The sequence below is a fragment of the Hyperolius riggenbachi genome, chromosome 1 (genome assembly GCF_040937935.1).
Source record: "Hyperolius riggenbachi isolate aHypRig1 chromosome 1, aHypRig1.pri, whole genome shotgun sequence".
Lineage (NCBI taxonomy): Eukaryota > Metazoa > Chordata > Amphibia > Anura > Hyperoliidae > Hyperolius > Hyperolius riggenbachi.
In genome coordinates, this window is record NC_090646.1 from 164,000,870 (window position 1) to 164,018,853 (window position 17,984).

The window sequence follows — 17,984 nt, forward strand, 5'->3', positions numbered from 1 at the left end:
AGTGGAAGTGTCTAGCAACGCTAGTGGTGGCAGTGAGAGGTGTTTTGAGGGGTTCCAGCCTTGTTTGTAGCTTAAATAAGGCTGTTCCCCGCTTAATCTGGTCAAACCCGCAGTCGGGAACCGTATACGCAGGCGTGCCGCGGGCCGGTTCTTGACACCTGGTGTATGGCCTGAGTTCTCAATAATATGTGGGGTACTTGAGTTGGGATCAAGGCGGTACATGAACGTGTCACAGTCAATCCATTATACAAAGTTTTGAGATGGGAAAAAAAGGTTTAATCATACAAAATATAGGGAAAAGAAACACCCAGGAGTAATAAAATACTTTAAAAACAAATACAATGATAAAAGGTGAGCTGGCTTACCTCAAGGAAGACAAACTCACTTAATAGAAGAGATTTTATTGCACTGGCAACGCGTTTTTTGATGGGTACTTGCCCACTTCCTCAGACCAAATAGCAGTGCCAAGCAGTACTAGTAGCCACTCAGAGGCGCCTTATCTGTGGCTACTAGTACTGCTTGGCAGTGCTATTTGGCCTGAGGAAGTGGGTAAGTACCCACAAAACGCATTGCCAGTGCAATAAAAACTCTTCTATTAAGTGAGTTTGTCTTCCTTGAGGTAAGCCACCTCACCTTTCTCATTTTATTTGTTTTTAAAGTATTTTATTACTTCTGGGAGCCTCTTTCCCCTATATCTTGTGACCTCACCCTCCTTTCGGAGGGGAAACATCCCTCTTGGACCATTTACAGGTCACTTTTGGTGGTTTTTTTTTTTTTTTTATCAAGAGTGCGACCACCTCCAGCTCTGCCTGGTACCAGAGTGTAGTCGGGTTTGTACATCTCCACCTGCTTCTAGTGGTCGGTTGCCCTTCTGCAACCCACCTTTGTGAGTATAATCCATCTGCATATGTTACATATTTCTGGTACTGTGACATACTGCACCATTTGGGCTCCTGTTGTCCTTGTGTTTTTTCCTCCTGTAGGGTGCAATTTTTCCAACTTTTATCCATTAATCGTACAAAAACAATCCTGAAAATAAATATTAGCTAAATAAAGGCATAAAGGATTGTTTGAAAAGCTTTATTAAATGATTATGGCATACATCTAGAAAATATAGCTCTCAGAATGGACGTAAATATCTGATGGCCTTTCATACACAAGTACAATGTTTAGAATCATTGGTCTGTGGTATCTTGCTAGGCACATCTTGCTTTAGTAAAGGTAATGTACTGGTGTAACGATTGGTGTAGCAATCAGAAGACTGATTATTGTGTGATCTGCAGTATCACCAATAATCAGACACTATACCTGATTATATGGTGATCTGCAGAATCACCAATAATGCAAGTATAGCAAACAAGGTAATAGCAAGTGTACAGTGCTTGGTGCAACAGTAATACTGATTAGATTTGGCAGAACCTCACCAGAGGAGCTGGTGGGTACTATCAGTAAGGAACCTCTCCAGAGGAGCTGGTGGGTATAATCAGTACAGGACCTCACCAGAGGAGCTGGTGGGTATTATCAGTAAGGAACCTCACCAGTGACAAGGGCTCACTGGTGAGTAGAGTGGTCAGACAGATCGGTTCGGCAACAGACAGGAGAATACAGTACAGAATCAGCAGGCAGAAGGATAAAGGTATTTTAGGCAGAGTCAGCAATAGGATCAGATGGGTGAAAGTACAGAATCTTATAGCGTAAGAGTAGTCAGAAGAGAGCCAGAGTCATACACAGATAATCAAGCAATAATAACAGTAGTAATATCAATTCCTAGTCTTGTGTGAAATCCCTGGTTTCCTCCCAGATCAAAGCACACCGGATCTAACTAGGGTCTGAGTGCTCACACGAAGCATTCGCAACAGCAGACAAGTTGTGAGTGATTCTCGAAGGCTTAAGAAGCGGAGGAGACCCCTCAACCATGCCCACACCCATCAGCCAATCAGAGCTGCCTAGAGTCTCCTCTGACGTCAGCCGACCGGCAGGTCAGCTGACGTGCCTCCTCCCCGCATAAAGGTCCCGTCTGCGCGCACGAGACAAAGCTACTCTGACCCACTGACAATCCCCTCCGCGTGCTAGACGCTGAGGGGACAGGAGAAACGCCCGACAGGGAAACCGAAGCAGCTGCGGGGGTATCCTGACTGCCCGCAGTTGCATCTCCACAAAATGTTACAACTGGATACATGATTAACTACAGTAAAATCCTAACAACACTTAGTCCCAATGGGGATAACCACCCCAACTAGTACTCAAATACTGGATCAGTATTGGTAGTAATGGTTGTAAATGGTAAGCGTTCATCTTAAGCTACATGCAGAAAAGATCTATAGATGATTGCAGGCAGCCGTTAAGTACTGTGAGCTGTATAAACAGACATGGGTCTGTTTTATGCCGATGGAGGACATATGAGTGGCCCCCTGGTACAGGAACAGAAGGTGATGGACTAGAACAGAACAATCCTCCCTTCTAGATTGGTGAAAAGTAGACCAATGATGTTGGGAAGCACCTGTACACACTTTACATTTTCAGCCAAGGTGATCTGGAACGATTGTTTCTACTGAAAAGTGTGTATGTTGTAGCTTTACCCCAACTATAATCAGAGAAAAAGCATGTGTGCATCAACCAAGTGAACCTGACAAATCTGGCTTTGCAAATTTGGCCTATTGGCTAATCACGAGACATTGCTCATGCAAATAAGCATTTGCTTTCGCATGCCTAAATATGCAGGGTCAAAACCAAAAACCGCAAAACAATCGCCCTGCGGGAATTAGTTCATGCTATACAGCACTATCCAGGGGCGCCACGAGGAGGCTTCCCATTGCCCCCATACAACCGGGGGGCCGCGGGGGTCCCAGGCACTCTCACCGCCTGGAACCCACACAGCGGCACCCCGGAGGTGGAGGCCAGGGGGTGCAGGCGATCTCCCCAGCGTGGCCAGCGCCGGGAAGAGCCGCCCGCACACACCTCCCAGGATTAAAAACAGGCACTTACCTCAACGTCCATTGCGTTCTGCTATATGCGCATAACCTGGGCGCGACACATAAGGGGCGGACAGGCGCAAAAAGCCTGCTCCAGGGCTCTCACCTCCTAAAACAAGCCACTCACTACCTGCCCTCAGAAGAAAGAAATGCAATGCTAACTATAATCAGAGAAAAAGCATGTGTGCATCAACCAAGTGAACCTGACAAATCTGGCTTTGCAAATTTGGCCTATTGGCTAATCACGAGACATTGCTCATGCAAATAAGCATTTGCTTTCGCATGCCTAAATATGCAGGGTCAAAACCAAAAACCGCAAAACAATCGCCCTGCGGGAATTAGTTCATGCTATACAGCACTATCCAGGGGCGCCACGAGGAGGCTTCCCATTGCCCCCATACAACCGGGCGACCGCGGGGGTCCCAGGCACTCTCACCGCCTGGAACCCACACAGCGGCACCCCGGAGGTGGAGGCCAGGGGGTGCAGGCGATCTCCCCAGCTTTACCCCAAACCACTTGTTCCAATGTTGTACAACCCATATTTTCCCTCATATCTAAATGGATCATTAATACTTTATGTAGTGAGGCGTGGCCTCATTTTAGGGTTATTAGCTGATGAACAATGAAAAAAATGAATGGTCCTGCAAACCTAGCCTGGACTATTTAAACATTGTCTCATTTTCTCAGATTGCTTGACAGTAAGAATTGCTTATAAAATAGTAAATCGCCATTTGCGTGGTTGCAGGTATGTGAAGGACTCCCAATAAAAGATGTTTTTTTTCATTCCCCCCTCCCCGTTCTTCCATCACTAAGTGCTCCGTTTTTCCTGTCACGGGGACCTGAATGAGAGCGATAGTGAATGGCTCTCCCAAATACCCACTGTAGAGGAGGATCAACTGGCAGGACAGTGTGGGACATATGACCCGCTCTTCACCACTGAATTATAATTTTTAGACTTAAAGAAAGATGAAAAGTGTCACTTTAGTGTAACATACAGGGGAAAAAGCAACTAAAAAAATTAACTTTCCTGTGTTTCTCGCCAGGAATGATGTAAACTCTGCGCCATGCTAGTCTGCACCATGTTGGCCTGGTGATTTCATTTGCTTTTTTGCTAATGTCATTTATCACCTTGTGAATCATGACTAACATTACCAGGACATTTCTAAGCCATATAAATGCTTCCTTAGTAGGGCAAGTGACTGGCCGCTAATTTGTTACATTTATGGTTATGGCATAGTTGAGGATATTATGTGTTTATAAATTTATCTAGCTCTGACAAATATTTTACAGCGTTTTATAGACCACTTAGCCACAGTGCAACCAAATAACTCTTTTATTCATATCAGAAGGGGATTTGCCTGAAATCATTGCTATGGAGTGTATAATCATGTAAAATGTCTTGATACCTGTCGAGAAAGCGTAAACATCTTTTATTTATGAGTAAAAATATAAAAATTGTGTAGCTACTTACTACAAAAGAAATCTCTGCATATAAGGGATCGGGATGGTTTGAAAGCTGTGAGATAATAACATGTTGGCACAGAACAGTAGGCTCCTGTGTTACTGAAGAGTACAGGAGATGCCATTTCTAGGGCATATTGACAGCTTGATGTTGCTACTGTTTCACTCAGTGCGTTTCAGAGTGGGTATGTAATTGCTGTTGTCTTTTTTTGCTGTTGAAAAGCATATTTGTTGTGCACCAGTACTCCTCACCTCAGCTTCTCTCGCTCCGCAGTCTTTCTTCTTTTCTCAACTAGGATTACATTTCAAAGGAGGAGGATGTGTTTCTTTTGCTGTGACTGCTAGAGTAAATGGGATGTCTTAATGTAACACAGGCTGCAGAACAGTATAAGCTCAATGTAGAGTCGGCCCTTCTCCTCCTCCTGAGTATGTGGTGACTGGACCTGTTAATATACTTAAAGGGAACTTTAAGGGCCATTTCACACTGGCGCGGTGCATTGCGGCAAATTGCCACACTGCTACTGAAGCCTTATGATAGCCTATGGGGAAGTTGATACTTCCCACGTTGCGGTACGGTGCGCCGGAAGTGCCCAATTTAACGCTACCGCATACCTACATTACCACGTGGCTCCTGCAGCGTTCTCTGTCGGCCTGGAAGTCATGTTAGTCTATGGCGACTCAGACTTCTTTAAAGAAGTTGGTGTCGTGACGTCACCGCTCATTTTTACAATACACTTTCATGCAATTCCGCATACATGAAGCAGGAAGTGACTGCAAGCACACATCACTTCCTGCATGACCGAATGCCAGACAGGGAACACTGTGTACTAATTGTTTTTGGCGTTAATGCCAATTTATAGTGTGAAGCCAGCCTTGAGGATGCACAAGGCCAAAACTGCATATTGTACTTACCGTATTTTTCGGACTATGAGACGCTCCGTACTATAAGATGCACCTAGGTTTAAAGGGCAAAAACTAGGGAAAAAACACAAAAACTAAAGCTAGGTGTGTCCATGGTCCAGGAGTGTCCTATTGTCTTTTTAACCTCCCCCCAAGATGTCTCTAAGTTACACTGCCCAGCTAACCTTTGCTGCCTCCACCAAATACACTACACTTCACTATCCCCTGATGCCCCCACCCCCAGCTACACTACACTTCACTAACCCGATGCCCCCACCCCCAGCTACACTTCACTTCACTAACCCGATACCCCCACCCCCAGCTACACTACACTTCACTAACCCCTGATGCCCCCAGCTACACTTCACTTCACTAACCCCTGGTGCCCCCACCCCCAGCTACACTACACTAAACTAACCCTTGTCGCCAGTAAGGCATCAGCAGCGCAATGTGGAATCCCTGTGTGGCATACTTGTCCCCCGGTAAAGGCAGCAGCGCATCCGGAATTTCTGTGCGGCATCCAACTTGTCCCAGCAGTGAGGCAGCAGCGTGATCCAAACTTTGCCAAACTCCCGTCCCCGAGCGGCATAGCAGCAGCCACTATGAGATTTGCATTGCTGGTCTCCTCTTCTCATCGGGGTTATGTGTCTGCATTAGCCGCATGACAGTGTTATCCGGGCAGCGTTTGACATCTTCACCCACTATGCTCGCAGCTCACCCTGTGACCCCAGCACACGTGCGCTGCAGGTCATAAGAGGATGCCAATAGACAAGGCAGCACGGAGGCCTCTGGAGGACACAGCAAGGATAGTGGGTCCCACGCTGCCCGGATAACACTGTCACGTGGCTAATGCAGACACATAACCCCAATGAGAAGAGACCAGCAATGCAAATCTCATAGCGGCTGCTGCTGCTATGCCGCTCAGGGATGGGAGTTTGGCAAAGTTTGGATCACGCTGCTGCCTCACTGCTGGGACAAGTTGGATGCCGCAGAGAAATTCCGGATGCGCTGCTGCATTTACCGGGGGACAAGTATGCCACACGGGGATTCCAGATCGCGCTGCTGCCTTACCGGAGACAAGCTAGATGCTGCACAGGAATTCCAGATCACTCAGCGCCTGGATAGGAAATTACTTGCCACATTCGGACTATAAGACGCATTAACTTTTGCTCCCCACTTTTGGGGGAGAAAAAGTCTTATAGTCCGAAAAATACGCCTGGGGCTTCTTCCAGCCCCTAGAAGTCTGTGTCCCTCGCTGCTGTCACCAAGTCTTCAATGGTCCCCTCTGTAGCGGGTCGCCGGCTTCTGCACATGTGCGGGTTGTGCGCACGCTCTGTTTGGGGTTGCACGCTCACATGACCACAGATGCAATGCACGAGAAATCCTCAGTTTGGCACTCGGGTGACACTGGAGCATCCGTGCGTTGGTGTCCAGCATGCACGGTGATGTGCAGCGACCGGAAGCCATGTAAGTATATGGCGCCACTCATATTTTAAACTGTTCGCCGCTTGTATTCGCATTGAAGCACTGAAGCGTATTTTGACGCAATTCTACCGTCGGCCGCAGGAAGCGAGCGCTAGAGAGCCTCACTTCCTTCTTGGATTGCAGCCAGAAGGGAGAGTACCGCTCATTTTTGTGGTTTTCCCTGAAGGCTATTTATTTAGCATTGTGGTGTGATGCAATCATCGCAGCACTGATTAGCAGTGTGAAACCAGCCTCAGACTTAGGGTATTGTGACACCCCTTCCACCACAAACCCAGTGGCGTAGCAATAGGCAATGCAGAGGTTGCAACCGCACCGTGGCCCGTGAACCAAAGAGGCCACAAGGGCCCTCCCTTAACAGCAGTATTGGCTCTTTATTGGCCCTGTGCTGGTAATGGCCACTTCTGTAGATGCTTAGAATAGTAATGGTCACCTCTATAGATGATTTGAATAGTGGAAATCGTTAACCTACTGTTTCCAATCCCCTGCCACTGCGTTTGCTCTTGGCAGGTTTTGGTGCAACGTTATGAATTGTTATGTATAGAGTGCTTGGGGGAACAATGTAAAATTTGCACTGGGGCCCAAAGCTCCTTAGCTACACCAGTGCACAAACCCTTTGTTTAGTGACCAGCAAGGACTGTATTGAAGTAATGGAGCTTTGGTAGCCTCCATTACGAGCTGGAGGGGTAGCTGGCAGGACGGGGGTATTGGGCCAGCGGCGGGTAGGGGGGGCGGACTCCCCCCTCCCTCGCCTGGGTCCCCCGTCCTCTGCTCCCCTCCAGCCTTAAATAGAAGCAGACACTATTCGTAAGAGGCACAGGCGGGGAGGACTCACCTCTTCCTCGTTCCAGCGTGCGCTCCACTGACGTCACTTCCTGCAACGCTGCAGGAAGTGACGTCAGTGGAGCGCACGCTGGGAAGAGGTGAGTGTCCTCCCCGCCCGTTCCTCTTACACATAGCGGCTGCTTCTATTTAAGGCTGGAGGGGAGCGGAGGACGGGGGACCCAGGCGAGGGAGGGGGGGTCCGGCCCCCCCTCCCCGCCGCTGGCCCAATACCCCCGTCCTGCCAGCTACCCCTCCAGCTCGGCGGCCCCCCCACGAGGGGGGGGGGGCGGCGGCGGCGGCGGCAATTTTTTAAAAATTTGCCTCAGGCGGCAAAAAGTCTAGGGCCGGCCCTGTTCATAAATAAGACGCCAGCATGTGTAATATATGCATACACATCTGCTCATTATGTTCTTTAATGCCAGTATTTATCACAATTATATAAGACTAAATATACTTGGTGTGCTTGCTAAAATAACTTTGAATTTTATAAACCACCATAAAAGTAGAATAATACTAGTTTAATTATGTCTTCCTTTCAGGCAGTTTAGTTGAAAGTTTGTTGTCTTTTTTTTTTTTTTTCCTGTGTTGCTGGCAGGAGAAAATGGCAGCTGAAAACCTGTGGGCAGACTGTGGATGATTTTTTCCCTTCTCTAGTCTGTTTTCCTTTCATGTGAAGCCAAGTGAAAGCCTAGAAGTGAAATGTAAACTCAGCAGATCTTCAGGGGCCTGCTGCCTGATGAACCAGTTCAGAGAGTTTAAGAGGAGGCTGCATGTGAAAGCTGTGCAAAGTGCAGATCGCATTGCCTCAGCCTTGTTGTTGTTCCCATACATTAGAGTCCAGAATGTGACCACAGTTAGTGGGTTTCCATCTATCCAAGCTTTTTCCACAGATACTGACCTTATTCTTTGCTTTAGTTTTATAAGGTGTGCATGTAAAACAAATACCTAGTCTCTATTCATTAAAGGTATAAAATGAACCATTATACCACAATAAGTTCCTTCACTGCATATGTTATGTGAAAACACACTCCAGGAAGGGTGGGAATTTCTCAGTAAGGAAATTAGTTGCAAGAAAACACAAATACAGTAATGAGAAAAATGAATACACCTTCTTTCAGTCTGAAGATTTTGCATATCAAGACATCAGAGTAACCAAGCAGCTAAGGGTGACCAACAACCACTAGGACAGTATAGGGGACTAAAAGAGACCAAAAAGCCTTTGTACTAAAAAGCAATATATGATCCTCTAAGAGAAGCATTGCATGTCATGCAGTAAGGCACAAGGGGTGTATCTACCCGGCTTCTAGAAGATCTGGCAGGGAAGTGGACTGTCCTGGGCATCAGTGGGGGAGCAGACGGTATTCTGGACTTAAGCTAAAGCCTTGTACACATGTTGGACCAAAGCTGTTTGAAACGAATGACGGATAATGCCAACAATAAACAACCTACCTTGTATATTCTGCCCGATCCAACTGGATCAATTCAGATGACTTTTGGGCAAATATCACGCAGTCAGCCGGTGTGTACAATGTGATTCAAGGGAAAGTGCCAGAACATGCGTGCGTTTGTCATATGAAATATAACGTCTGCTTGCACGCACAGTATTCAAACGACATAAGTGTTTAGAGTAGCCTTGTGTGTGAACAATGTCTTTTGAATTATTTCTCGTTTCTTTTGCAGTTTAATGTTTAAGTGAAATCATTCATTTGTGTGTGCCGACCTAGAGTGAGGGATAGTTGTGGATATGAATAGGGAGCTGGCCATCTGGACATTACTAGTATGGGGTTGTGTATGTCTGAACTGGGAAAAATTACTACTTTTTCACTTTTTAAAAATGTAATTAGGCAACTAGTTTTTATTTTAGAAACTCCTAACACTAGCTCCAGTAAGGCATGCAATGCCCTACTGTCTGGCTTCCCTTTTAAATGCATCAGTCATGAATCAGTCATGTCAGTTCAATCAGTCATGATAGCAGCAGTTAGACTAATCCATTCTTCCCACTGCTCTGCTTCCACTTCTCCCCTCTGCGAAGCCCTACTCTGGCTTCCTATCTGCTTTAGGATCAGTTTCAAGATTCTGTGCCTTACCTACAAATCTGTGCCCAACCTACATTTCTGAGCTCGTCCACAGATATATACCTGCCCGCCCCCTCCGGTCCTCCGGTGATCTCTGCTTGGCCACCCCACGAATTTATCACTCCCATGCAGGTCCTCCTTGTGTCCTCCTCTGTCCTCCTTGTGTCCTCCTCTATGCCCCTTTGTGTCCTCCTGTGTCCTCCTCTGCATGGGCACAGTGCTGTACGTATTGGCAGGTGTTCACAAGTCGGGAACTCTCTGCATTTGGACTATAAGATGTGGCGACTCTTATGAGTCTTATAGTTCATTAATCTATAGAGTCCTGATTAGCTATAGCAGTTGTCCATCAGGTCTTTTTATTTATTTTTATTTTTTTTAATCTCCAGTACCCTATCTTGCTTCTACCCTAGCAGCTCAGCACTGGCTTATATTGTCATTAGCACTCAGGGCTGGGCTTAAGTGATTGTGTGGGTTGGATTGTGTGAACTAAGTGTGAGGTGGGTCTTATAATCCCACCACCATTCGAGGTACAGCCCAGTCATCCAAGAGAGATATTTGTGCAAACCTGTCACAGTGTGTCTTGTGAATGGGCACTGTATAGCAATAGTATATGGTGACTTGCAACTCCCCCTTGAAGTCTGGCTGCTGTAGGCCACTGCCTGTGCAGACAGTCAACCCTACTGGCACTTAAAATATCATTCTTCTAATAGAAAACAGCCTGAAACAGCCAGATTTGTAGATAGATTTTTTTTTGGGGGGCGGGGGGGGGGGTGATATCTGTTATCTCTTTTTACTAGAAATACGTTATAAATATTCTGCTCAGAATGGAAGGGCCTGGTGCCTGTGGGTGCTCATTTGTAGTTTCATGTCTGCTTTAGTCACATCCTTTACTTCAAAGTTCCAATTTGTGAAAGTTTATTAGACAATGGGGCTGCCAGTTTGCCAGGGGAACATGCCTGGAAGATGTGTCCGGCCTACAGATTGCAGTAGTGCCATTTGTAAAAGTATTCTCATTTATTGTAGTCCAGGCCTTAAATGAGCTTCTGAAAGACCTTTTCAGAGCAGACCTTTTCCGTAACAGAGCATGAATATGCATCTCAATGCCCCTATTCAGCGCGGTTTTTTTTCTCCTTGAAAAGGGCAAATTTGAAACAAGGATATAAAAAGAGGTAAAAAGCAGGTCTCAATAGACCAACCTGTGAAGAGACAAATGCATTTGGCTTCCCATGTCTTTCTTTATTAGCCATGTACCATTGAACCGCAACAGAGCTTTGCAGCAGTTCTTTGCTTAATGCGCACGTGACTAGACACTAGCACATTAACACATCATTTCACTCAGCCTATCGCAGCTTTCATCTAGAATAACCTCATCTGGCCTATAAATAATCAGGCAGAGTAGAAGTACCATCTGCCTGATATTTTACTATTATTGTGTAGAACTGCATCGTCCTTTGTATTGTCATTTTCTCTTTTAATGTACTACAGTCCTGTCAGCTAACACTTTCCATTGACAAGGAATCCAGCAATGTCTTTTCATTGTAAAGAACTCTAATCTAATAAGAGAACTGGACATTATTGTTTTAAAACGGGAGATGCAGAAATGAGCTAGGAGGGGGAGGAAAATAGAACGGCTGTTGTCTTCTGGCTGCCTAGCTGTCACTCCGCTTTTTTGGCTTTGTAGTGTCTGAATCACACACCAACACTTATGTTTCATAGTGGATACACAGTGGGATGAGAACACCTGATCTGAATACTTTTTCAGTGACAGGAAATTTGGGAACCTGCGGCTAATGGACAGTTTGAGCACCCCGTAGGCGCTAAAGCAAATGTTGGCTATTGGGCACCAAAAGCAGAAATTTGGGGGCCTGATAACTAGCGGGTACCAGCCCGTGCAACCAAAATTTTTCATTTTTGAAATGTGTTGATTTTGAAATCCATTGTTTTTTTGTGTTTACATTATTTGCGGCGGGGGGTAGGAACGTGGGGAGGCAGATAAGGTTGAGCATTAGAAAGGGGTGTTTTCAGGTTAAGCGTCGGGTAGATTTTAAGTTTAAGCATTAGGAAGGGGGGGGGGGGGGGGGGTAGAATTAGGTGTCAGGAAGGGGGCTTTTAGGGTTAGGTGTCAGGAAGGGGGGTTCAAAGGTAAGTTGTCAGGAAGGGGTGATTTAAGGTTGGGTATTAGAGAGGGACAGGGTTCTGTGTGAGAGTAGTGTTAGGTTCAGTTGTAGTAAAGTATGATTAACATTTACCAATGTTTTACTATCGTCATTACAACTGTAATTAACTTTTTGTTTATATTTGGCACCCAGTTCACTACAGTATTTAGCGTTTAGACTTCTATCACTTTTACATGGCGGCCATTTTTCCTCCCACCTCTATTTTATGAACACTTGATCTGAATACTTGTTCTGCATCCATAGTAGAGACACAGTGGGTATCGGAACACCTGCTTTGGAATATCTGTTTTGCTATAATTTCTAAGTGGGTATTCAAATTGCAGGAAATGCACATTGAAGCGGACATGTACTCAGGACTTCCTCTCTGCTCTAAATGATACACAACAGCATAATAACCTTTAAAGTGAACCTAAAGCCAGGAAAAAAAATGAGTTTTACTCACCTTTTTTTTTTCTGGCTTAAGTGTCTCTTTAAAGAGAAACATTTTATTTGTTACAGCTGACAAAATCCGGCAATAAAACTGCAGTGTGTCTACTTCCTGCTTCCATGAAAGCAGACATATTGTTACCATCCTGTGCTTTCCAATTACCCTCTCTGCTGTGGCAGTCAGTGACACAGCTGAGAGATCAAATTACAACTTGTGATTAGACACAAATGAGGGAGATTAGACAGGCTAAACTCTAATACATACAGGGTGCATTTATCTGTTTTCCTTCTGTCCTGTGCAAGAGTTCACGTCCACTGTAATAGTATTTCTTAAACAAGTCAGTAGTGATGCCTTTTGTGTTCCATATGCTACGGTTTCCTTTCGGATCACAAAATGTAATTTGATTGTTGGCATACTCAATTTTTAAAGCACTGGATCTTCTGACCCAAGCTACATACATGTTAGACTTTTGTACCCTGAAATAAACTTTGATAGTAATTGGGGAAGAGTTTGGAAGCAATTACTGGAATGTTTTCCTGGCTCTCCACCAAGCATCATGTACTGGCCTATGGTGTGGGATGGAGGTTTCCTGCCACTACCTGGCACTAGTATAGCAGTATGCCAGATCAAAAGTCTAATCCGTGTCTAAAGTGTAATCCATGTACCCAGTTCAAGACCACTAAATGCATACATGAAGGAAAGGAACTGCCTATTCATGCCTAAGGTACTACACAGTTCTGTACCCCTGGATAATGGAGAGAATATAAATTCTGAAGTGAGGCAACATTGCTATCATAAGGCCACTCTCTACCCACTAAAGTACATGTTTCTGTTCTCTTCATGGGAGGTGCAGAGTGACGCATCCCCTCATCACCAGTACAATTATATGAACTGCTATTCCTTGCCAGTTCTGCCTCAAACCGATCTTGACAGAATGAAAAAGTGGCTGCGGCGTCAGCGGCATTCAGACTTAAAATAACACGTGCTAGTTTCTTACTGCATTCTAGGAAAAAATTCTATATCACCAAAAGGGTTTATTTTATTTTTTTCTAAAATTTTTGTAGTTGTACAACATGGATATTCTGGACTAGTCTGACCATTATGTAGTGCTTGAATATTATGGCAGGAGTCTCCGTGCTTTATGAAGTTTTATGAAGTCAGAAGAAAGGCACAAACTCTTTTGAAGAAAACAATGCTGCATTGTGTACGATGCTAACAAGTGAGCAGACAGGATTTGGAAGGCTTACTACTCGGATGCTGCAAAATTAATGACTATGGGAAGATGTTTCTGTAATTTCTTTCAAGCTGTGGCTTTGGAGCGGATCTGGTCTTTATGTACTTCATTAGGAAAAGACTGTAATGTTGAAAGCTAGAAGAACATTTGTAGCTTGGATCCTAGTTTATTGACTAATACCACCACCAGCGGAGCTGTGATTCTGTAAATGAAATGAATTTGGACATGTTGTCCACATGTGGAAGGCACATTTACTTCTTTCAGCTCCAACAATTTGTAGAGAACCACAGTTAGAATGTCTTAGCTCGATCCTTTTCATATATGTCTCATGCTGAAGTATAGAGTAGCTAAAAAGAAAGTGAACCTCAACTGTAAATAAGAGCTCCAGGTTATTTTCTATGCAAATATCATTTACATAAACTCAACTTGCTTACAAGACTTGCTTACATATCATTTTTGCCTAATATTTTGGGATGGTCAATGAGATGCAAAGAATTCTGAGTTGATGCAGTATTATGCAAATTTAGGCATCTTGAAAATGGCCCAATCCTGCTGGAATTCAATTAGTAGATACTTTTGTATACACAATTTGCATAATCCTGTATAAACTCAATTATTTGCATCTCATTAAAGTGAACCCAAGGTGAGAGTTATATGGAGGCAGCCATATTTATTTCCTTTTAAGAAATACCAGTTGCCTGTCTAGCCTACTGATCCTCTACCTCTAATACTTTTAGCCATAGACCCTGAACAAGCATATGCAGACATTATTGTCAGACCTGACAAGATTAGCTGCATGCTCGTTTCTGGTGTTTTTTGGCTACTACTGCAGCCAAATAGATCAGCAGTGCTGCCAGGCAACTGGTATTGTTTAAAAGGGAATAAATATGGCAGCCTCATCACACTCACATTGGGTTCACTTTAACCATCCTTACTAATAATTACTGCTAATGGTACAGAATGACAGGTGAATGGATGAGCTTTATTGAATTCTGGTCAGAGCTGCACAGTAACCAAGCAGCTCGGGGTGACCCAACACTACAAGGAGAGTATAGGGGAGCTGCTGGCTCCAGGCAAGGGCTTGGCTGTTGCGTTTGTTATGGCCGTTTCTGCACGCCTGCTGTATAAACAGTGTAACTATTATGGTCCTGAAAATTAGTTCATTGAACCTCTCAATACATGATCACAATTTAAAATATTGCTATATTAGAGTCCAGCATTGCTGCTTTTTTTGCAATTAAACTAGCAAAAATGTGCTGTTTTTTGAATGGAAATGCATGCAGTAACAGAGTTTTCTTGTGTGTTCTACAAGAGTGTGTAGGAGCATTATTTCCGGTGCCAGAATTCCTCCCAAGGTTTGTGGTTTGTGGTTGCACTGAGCCTCTGACATAAATGTAATCTCACGTTAGGACTGCTGCTCTAAGCATCACTTAAGCGATAGCCTGCATTTTGCCATGTAATGTTTTGTCTCATGAAACATCAGCGTCTATACCAAGCGCAGTTTTATAGTGAGTGCAGTGGCGGACACAGGCAGCAGTGGGCCCCTGTGCAAAATATCAATTGTGGGCCCCCCTGACCTGCGGCGCGCGTAGCGCGCCGCGGCAAAAAATGGGCGTGGCTATAACCTACGACGCGCGAAGCACGCCGCAGCAAAAAATGGGTGTGGATAGAACCTGCGGCGCTTAGCGCCGCGGCAAAAAATGGGCGTGGCAATGACCGGATAAGGGCGGAGCTAACTGTAATTTAAAGTGATCCCGGGGTGAGAGTGATATGGAGGCTGCCATATTTATTTCCTTTTAAACAATACTAGTTGCCTGGCGGCCCTGCTGATCTATTTGGCTGCAGTAATAAACTGAATTACACCAGCAACAAGCATGCAGCTTAATCTTCTCAGTTCTGACAATATTGTCAGAAACCCCTGACCTGCTGCATGCTTGTTCAGGGTCTATGGTTGAAAGAATAAGAGGCAGAGGACCAGAACGGCAACCAGGCAACTGGTATTGCTTAAAAGGAGAGAAATATGGCAGCCTCAATATTATTCTCACCTCAGGTTCCCTTGAAAAGTGCAACGCAAAGACAGTGGGCCCAGGTTTTGGTGACCCTTTCCCCAGAAAATTCACATAATTGTGCAGGTTTTCTCATGAAAATACACATAATGTGAGCAGATTTGCCCAGAAAATACGTGCAATCATGTCGGCAGATATGCCCAGAAAATACGTGCAATCATGTCGGCAGATATGCCCAGAAAATACGTGCAATCATGTCGGCAGATATGCCCAGAAAATACGTGCAATCATGTCGGCAGATATGCCCAGAAAATACGTGCAATCATGTCGGCAGATATGCCCAGAAAATACGTGCAATCATGTCGGCAGATATGCCCAGAAAATACGTGCAATCATGTCGGCAGATTTGCCCAGAAAACACATGCAATCATGTAGCAAATTTGCCCAGAACATACATGCAATCATGTGGCAGACCTGCCCAGAACATACACGCAATCATGTGGCAGACCTGCCCAGAACATACACCTGCTAAAATAAATAATAAAAAAAACCATTTACTCACCTGCAGCAGCAGACCTCCTGTCCCAGCCTCCATCCAGCGCGCAGCTCCCATGGGTGGTTGGGTGGATAGGTAGCCTGGTGGGTAGGTAGGTAGGCAGCCCTTAGCCGGGTGGGTAAGTAGCCTGGTGGGTGGCTGGGTAGCCGGGTGGGTGGGTAGCCTGGTGGGTAGGTAGCCTGGTGGGTGGGTAGGTGGGTGGTTAGGTAGCTGGGTGGGTGGGTAGGTAGCCTGGTGGGTCTTTAGGTAGGTAGCCTGGTGGGTTGGTAGGTAGCCGGGTGGGTAGGTAGGTAGGTAGCCTGGTGGGTGGGTAGGTAGCCGGGTGGGTGTGTAGGTAGCCGGGTGGGTGGTTAGGTAGCCGGGTAGGTAGCCGGGTGGGTGGTTAGGTAGCCGGGTGAGTGGTTGGGTAGCCGGGTGGGTGGGTAGCCAGGTGGGTAGGTAGCCGGGTGGGTAGGTAGCCGGCAGGGTGGTTAGGTAGCCGGCAGGGTGGTTAGGTAGACGGGTGGGTGGTTAGGTAGCCGGGTGGGTAGGTAGCCGGGTGGGTGGTTAGGTAGCCGGGTGGGTGGGTAGATGTGTGGGTGGTTAGGTAGCCGGGTGGGTAGCCGGGTGGGTGGTTAGGTAGCCGGGTAGGTAGCTGGGTGGGTAGGTAGGTGGGTGGGTAGGTATCCGGGTGGGTGGGTAGGTAGCCGGCAGGGTGGTTAGGTAGCTGGGTGGGTAGGTAGCCGGGTGGGTAGACGGGTGGGTGGTTAGGTAGCCGGGTGGGTAGGTAGCCGGGTGAGTGCGTAGATGTGTGGGTGGTTAGGTAGCCGGGTGGGTGGGTAGCCGGGTGGGTAGGTAGTCGGGTGGGTGGTTAGGTAGCCGGGTAGGTAGCCGGGTGGGTAGGTAGCCGGGTGGGTGGTTAGGTAGCCGGGTGGGTAGGTAGCCGGGTGGGTGGGTAGGTAGCCGGCAGGGTGGTTAGGTAGCCGGCAGGGTGGTTAGGTAGCCGGGTAGGTAGCCGGGTGGGTGGGTGGGTAGGTAGCCGGCAGGGTGGTTAGGTAGCCGGGTAGGTAGCCGGGTGGGTGGTTAGGTAGCCGGGTAGGTAGCCGGGTGGGTGTGTGGTTATCCGGGTGGGTAGGTAGCCGGGTGGGTAGGTAGCCGGCAGGGTGGTTAGGTAGCCGGGTAGGTAGCTGGGTGGGTGGTTAGGTAGCCGGGTGGGTGTGTGGGTATCCGGGTGGGTAGGTAGCCGGGTGGGTAAGGTAGCCGGGTGGATGGGTGTGTAGCTATCCGGGTGGGGGGCCCGACTCCTATCCTCCCTCACTCACCTCGGGGCCCCCCTCCCGGTATGCACGGCGGCGGCGGGCGGGAGAGCAGAAAATCCAGGAAGTCTCCGCCGGGGCTGCAGCAGACACTAGAGGCTGCTGCCGCTTGGTCTCCCGTGTCTCCAACTTTGTACACTGCTCGCTACTAAACCAGGAAGTAGCGAGCAGTGTACAAAGTTGGAGACACGGGAGACCAAGCGGCAGCAGCCTCTAGTGTCTGCTGCAGCCCCGGCGGAGACTTCCTGGATTTTCTGCTCTCCCGCCGCATCGCATGAGGGGGAGGGGGGGGCCGATGTGAGGGGGGAGGACAGGAGTCGGGGCCCCCCAGGTTAAAATAAAAGGTAAAATTAAAAAAAAAAACCTGCAATACTTAATGGGCCCCTGAAGCAGCGGAACTTCAGGGGCCCTCGTGCGGCGGCACGGCCGTATGTCCGCCACTGAGTGAGTGTACAGGCATGGCCACAACGAGCACCACAACTTAGCACTCCCATGTACCCTTACTGCTACATGTACCTTTAGTGTTGTTATGGCTGGCAAGCAGAGCATCTTTTTATAAGAAGAGTGCATGACA

The 17,984-nt window shown here is 46.7% G+C and overlaps 1 protein-coding gene across 3 annotated transcripts in view; it reads left to right on the top strand.

Annotated features, from left to right (window-relative positions):
* Nucleotides 1–17,984, top strand: part of SH3RF1 (SH3 domain containing ring finger 1) — a 231,223-nt gene that overhangs the window by 119,117 nt on the left and 94,122 nt on the right. The gene's annotated exons all lie outside the window — the stretch shown is intronic.